The sequence below is a fragment of the Sinohyriopsis cumingii genome, chromosome 15 (genome assembly GCF_028554795.1).
Source record: "Sinohyriopsis cumingii isolate HCF-2022 chromosome 15, ASM2855479v2, whole genome shotgun sequence".
Taxonomy (NCBI): Eukaryota; Metazoa; Mollusca; class Bivalvia; order Unionida; family Unionidae; genus Sinohyriopsis; species Sinohyriopsis cumingii.
The window spans coordinates 15,527,869-15,534,743 of record NC_142975.1 but is presented as its reverse complement, the minus strand read 5'-3'; positions in this window follow the sequence as shown (position 1 = coordinate 15,534,743).

Below are 6,875 nucleotides of genomic sequence, written 5' to 3'. Positions count from 1 at the left end.
CAGAGACAATTTTCGACTATAATTATTTTTTAATCTCGCGGTAAAATAATTTTAATTTCTCTTACCGATTATTACTGTGATAATTGTAATAACAAACCTGACAATGAAATAATTTTTATTATTTATTTTTATCGCAGCATTATTATATCATGCGTTTTTAAGCATCAAGTACTTTAAAGTTTACTTAAGCAATTTTTGAGAAGATGCTTAAAAACGCATGATATAATAATGCTGCGATAAAAATAAATAATAAAAATTATTTCATTGTCAGGTTTGTTATTACAATTATCACAGTAATAATCGGTAAGAGAAATTAAAATTATTTTACCGCGAGATTAAAAAATAATTATAGTCGAAAATTGTCTCTGACAATTACAGCTTACAAAATTAACAGGGAATTATCACCGCGGTGATAAAATAATTACAAACCTGTTACTGTTTAGCGTGGAAGGTTTATTATGCGCTAAATCAACTAACTACAATTACTGCTGCGATAATTACCCGTCTGATATTACTCGAATACGACGGTGTATTTATGATTCTGCGCAATATTTCCTGTCACTGTTCCGTGATGGGCTTTTATCAAACCTGATATGTCAGCTGCAGTGCCGTGACAGTATCACATATTACCGTGAGAAATGCTTTGCATTTCTGCGACGATTATTAATTTTTATTTTTTACTGCGCAGTTTCAAGATTATCTCCGCGGGAATAAAAAAAATAAAATAATTCCTGCCGCGGTTTCAAAATTATTTTAGGAATTTTTTATATTTGCGATGATATTCTATAGATGCCAAACAAAGCCAAATATCTGTCACCGGCAGATATTATAAGTATTGTTGAGTCTCGTGGACAGGATAAACCGAAAAACATAGCAGCCAAATACGGTATTGGCCTGACCCGGTTGTATAAAATATGGACTGATTCTTCCGCGGATAAGAAATTCCCAGGTGGGTTAGCTGGTACCGTCGCAGGTAAACATTTATCTGAGGAAATAACTACGATACAAACCGAAATAGAAACTGCTCGTGCGACTTATAATCGACACCGCGCGGATTTACAAGAATATGTCACGAAGACTAAAAAAATATCATCAAGTATTGATAATCGTCAAAAACAACTGGCGTTACAAGCTGGTAAAATTATACTACTACGACAACAGGAAAAACAATTAAGTGACCTTGAAGCGGCCCAGCAAGAAAAAACTATTACGATTAATGATCTCGCTGCGAAGATTGCCGAGTACGATGCGACAATAGCATCGCACGAAGAAACAATAACGAAATTACGCGCTGAGATAAATGCCAATAAGGAACTTATTACCGAACTTGAAACCGAGCGAGATGAAATCAACGCGACGCTGAATAACTTCACCGATGACTCAATATAGCAGCAACTTGACTCGATTGTGAACGGCGATGCATTTTCGAAAACGCTTAGTATTCAGCGAGGTATTTCTGATTACAGTTCTCAGGAATCTTTGATTGAGAAACGCTCTGCGTTTCCACGGGAAGATTTCCGAGACAATAAAGTTCCTTTGTGTAATATTTCTGATTTTGATTTCTCGTTTGTTGACTTGACACAGAAATGCGATTACTAAAAGTTATTACTGTCAAAGAAAATATCATCACAGTCGTGATTGTAATCGTGGTTGGTATTGTCAGAAACACTCTGCGTTTCCACGGGAATCGTCGATGAGGAATCGGAGATTCCCACAGAAATGCGAAGCATTTTCAGAAACACTCTGCGCGGCGAAGTATTTTTCGAGCGTCAATGATTCATCGTGATCATTATGCGCTACTGCATCATAAATTTTTTGTGAAATCTCTTTGACGGTAATTCCACCGCGGGTTATTTTTATCTGCGAGGGTAATTTACCTGAGAATCGGCTCCGAAATGGATTCGTTAGCAGAATAACGTTACGGGAAATTTTACTGCATTGTTTGGGGATCGAAGATCCTTCGTCGATGACCATTATATGTGGAGTTCCGCTGCGAAATAATTCATCTGCGATAACTGCTACGAGTCCCTGCAACATTTTTATAATATCGGTGTGATAACTGCGATTCAAATTTGGAAACGCAGAGCGTTTCTCATCGAAGATTCCCAGGACTGCAAGATATCCAAGTTTAGTTTCGGTTTCATAAAGTGGGGAAAGTGTCAGTATTATTATTTTTATATATAATAAATTTTAATACTGACAGTTTCCCCACTTTATGAAACCGAAACTAGAAATGTTTCACTGAGGAATCGAAGATTCCCATCCATTAATATTTTTGCTTCAACGCGAGTTTAGAAATGCAAAGCATTTCCGGTTTCGGTTTCATATGGGGCAAGTGGTAAAATTATTATTTTTATATATAATAAATTTTAATACTACCACTTACCCCACTTTTTGTCCTATTTTGTTATTCTGAGCCTTGTACAGAATCATCCCAATGAAGTGTCAGAATGACAAAATAACAGAAAAAATGGGGAAACTGTCAGAATTAAAATTTATTATATATAAAAATAATAATACTGACACTTTCCCCACTGTTCCGCACTGAAATTTATAAACATTTCTGAGAATCTTTTGATTGTGAAGTCCAAGGGACTTTCGGTTTCGGTTTCACAAAGTGAGGAAACTGTCAGAATTAAAATTTATATATATATATAAAATAATAATACTGACACTTTCCTCACTGCCCCGCACTGAAATTTAGAAACATTTTTTTGTTATTTTTGTTATTTTGCATATCTCTTATACTCACACGACAGCAAAGCATTTCTGGAAACGCACTGCGTTTCTGGCGCGTTAACGCGCTCGGGAATCGAAGATTCCTACAGCGAGTAAAACCAACCGTTAATTTTCCACACCAAGAATTTTAATAATTTTATGTGTTCGGGGGAATCTTCAGTCGTGACAATATCATCACCAGCTGTACCAGATTCGATTTTGTTTACGAGGAGCCATTGATGATCATCAACAAAATCAGATCTGGGCCAGCACGGATACGATAAAACATAATTGTCACGATCAGTATGCTTTTTGTCTCGTGATTGCAACGCACTGCCAAATTCCTTGTAAATTATTTTAATTTTCTCAATAACGCCCTTGACGGTTAACCTACCTCGGCGAAATCGTGTCTGTGGAAATATTTCAGTGAAATGATGTAAGAATTTCTCATATTGCTCGAGCTGTGACGGGTTCGCTAACATCTTTGTTATACTCTCGTGCAGTTGTTGTCGTTGTACAACTTCGTGACCCTGATCTAATCGCGATGGGATAATATCGGGTAATTCCAGCATCGTCAACACTTCTCTGATAATTTCCAGCTGCTGTCGAGGACTAATCTTATCGGACCTGAATTGCTGTTTCATCACCGCGGTACCGTTATTGAGTTTATCAACGGCCGCGTGAAAATATCTCAGCAACCGCGGAATATTCTTGCTGATGTTCTCAATTTCATCAACGGGACATTTACTAATATCGGCCTGATAAAAGTTATTCAGGTATTTTAATTTCTTCGTATACGGGTCAGCATAATCGTCAGCGTGACCGTAATCGTAATATTTTTTTGTTTTTTTATCCGAGTACGCGTTTGCAATTCTTTCGCCGACTGTGCTAAGCAGAAATTCATCTTCGACAATCAAAGATTGTTGGGGAATCTCCGATGAGAAACGCTCTGCGTTTTCGTCATCGACAATCAAAGATTCCCCGGGAATCGGAGATTCCTCAACGACATTATTTATTTTTTCTTGTTGAGTTTTTTTTTGTTGAGTTTTTGCCAACCACAGTTCGTATTCGTCAGGAAGATCCCAAACGACATCAAATCCTGATTCGCGCATGAGTGCGACCAATCTCGGTGTGAAATAACAGCGGGAATTATTCTCATCAATGACATTGCTGATGAATGCGAATCCGAATCCGGTTCCGAGATCGTTAAAGTTTGGTGCACGAAACGACAATTCTGTTTCGTTGCAGGATCGTTCACGGGCAAGAACTGCTTCGGAGATATCAACGCGAGTTAACGGTAGTGTTGTCGGCGCCGACTTCACAAACGAATAATGAATTTCCGTTACACACCTGAATCGGTGCAACGCTTGTTTTGTCGCTTCGACGGACCCGAGTTCGCTACTGAAACAGAACAATTTTGTAAACTTGGGATCCGGAATTGAAATTCCTGCTTCGATTGTGTGGTTGTATATTACAACATCGACGTCCGCGAATGCATCAGTGACATTCCTGAAGTCATTCTGTTTCTGGGTCCGATCCGTATCCGCATGATAATATTTTACTCGACACTGTCCGCGAGGAGTTCTCGTTGTCATTAGCAACTTCGCCAGTTCCTCAACGGAATACTGACCTCGTTGTTTATTGTGAGTAAATACAACCGCGCGTGTACCATCGGAGATTGTCCGCAGCAGTTTATCGAGATTGTCCTGATGTGACTTCGCGACAATAAATTTTTTGTCGTGATCGACCTTGTACTCGTTGACGATAAATTTTATGTCAGTGCGATATCGTCGAAATAACGCGACGTCGTCATCGTTCGCGAGAGCATCCAACACAATGACACGTTTTCCCGCAGAGATCAATCCGATAAATTTCTCCCATATGGACTTGTTATTACGCGAGTTCATCATCTGACGCAGAATACCATGCCATTCATCGACAATAACAACGTCAGGAATCCCAACAACCCTGACTACGGATTCGATTTGTGTAATAATTCTTCGCGGAGCATCCGACTCGGGCGCGTTAACGCGCTCAGGATCGTATTTTATCTCACCGGGAATATCGCGGTAACATTCCAAACCGTAATCGGATCTTGTTTTGTCCGTGAAGGTGTTTCGATACGACAAACATAACACCGATTGGGTTTCCTTAATACTTTTCCAAGCCGCGATTGATTTACCAGCACCGCAAGGAGATCCGTCGATGTAGTCATCGTCAGGAATTATTCGACAACCAATTCCATTCTCATGCACAGGTAATTCACTGTAAATGTGATCGGGAGTCTTTGTTGGGAATTCACCACCGTAATCGGTTCTGCGGTAGTTATATCCGCGTAAATATTTCTGATAGCGCTTTCGTAATAAATTTTCATCGGAAATACTTTGCATTTCTTCGTTTTCCTTTTCATTTTTGTTTTCATTTTTGTTTTCGGGAATCGAAGATTCCTCGCGTGGTATTACAATCTTTCTTTGGGCGCGGAAACAGCCTACGATGTAACAGTCACTGTGCGTTATCACATACGCATCAATACATTTGTCTGTGATATTACCGTATACGTCAACGCCGTGACGACGATCACAAATACAACAATAACTGCCAGGTTTCGCATATAAGCCACTGAATCTCCACAGGCGTTATTGGCTTCGAGGAAACAATCTCGAGTTTTACTCAACGCGAATGAAATCTTCTCAAGGTCTTGTTGTGGAATATCGCCGTCAGTAAAAACATAACTGTCATCGAGGATCTTTTCTACGCGCTGTATCTCAACGGGACAGGATAGTGTGTTATTAATATCAACGCGAGCGCCATCTTCGTCGTAACCGTACATAAGAGTTTTGCAGACGCTTCGAGGTTTCCACGACTTTGTTCCAACGACCTTAATATTGTGCAGTCCTGCGAGTTTGTCTACGTTCCAATCAGGTCGGTCCTGCGCGGCTCGGTTAAGCAATTTCACGTGATCGTCAAAACTGATTGCGCAGTCGCGTTTCAGAACGTGATAACCGCTCGTGGTCGTGAAAATATAAATATCCTCGCCGAAATATTCCAGGAGATCATCGCACGACGGCACTTTCGAGTCAATATCGATTGTGGGATATCGCTGGCGACAACGCGGTATTATTTCGTTAACGAGAACACCTCCTTGGAACTGTTCCAGGTCAGGATTTGTCAGATACACATAAAATCTTATACCGGATTGTATTATCACTCCCGGTTGTAACTGTGATTGTGAAATCTCCGATTTCCTCGTCAGTAATTTCATCGCAGTCTTTTTCTTTTTCGTCTGTATTACCGGAATTTCCTCGGGAATCGAAGATTCCTCGGGAAACGCAGAGCGTTTCTCAGCGAGTGAGTAATATTTGACCAAATCATCATAATTTTCAATCTCGTATAACACATCATCGATTATCGCAGATGTGTCATAATCTTCGAAAATATCATCATCGGAATCACTTTCATTATCAGACATATATATCATAAATAGTTAATCTAATTGAAAATTACGTATTATATAATATGCCGTATTACAAACTTGCCGTTAATAAATGCAGCTGGTTATTTTACGGTAAAACTAATCGCTGTAATAAAAATTGCATACGAGAATTATGTAGCTATCACAGTTGGGTTTCCAGAACCACATCATCGCCGGGTCCTCACGCGTGCATCGTCTGCGGAAAAGGTGTGCGCGGTAAATTGCGAGTCTGCGCGGAGTGTGGCGCTCAACGATATCGCAACTATTGCACTTACTGTCGCGCCACCAAGCGAGTTCCAATATCCGAAGAAGAATTCTTTGGAAACGCAAGCGTTTCTGAAAATGCTTCGCATTTCTCTGGAATCTCCGATGAGAAATCTCTGGAAACGCAGAGTGTTTCTGAAAACGCAAACGTGGAAATCTCTGAAAACGCAACCGTGAGTGATGTTAACATCACCGCGGAATGATAAAAAAAAAGATAAAATATAATTTAGTTTCGGTTTCATAAAGTGAGGAAAGTGTCAGTATTAAAATTTATATATATAAAAATAATAATACTGACACTTTCCTCACTTTATGAAACCGAAACTGATTCGTATTATTTGCTCAATTATATATTTGTATTATGTATATGTTCGAAGTCAGCGAACTAACCCGTGATGATGCCATCGCAGCATACCAGCGC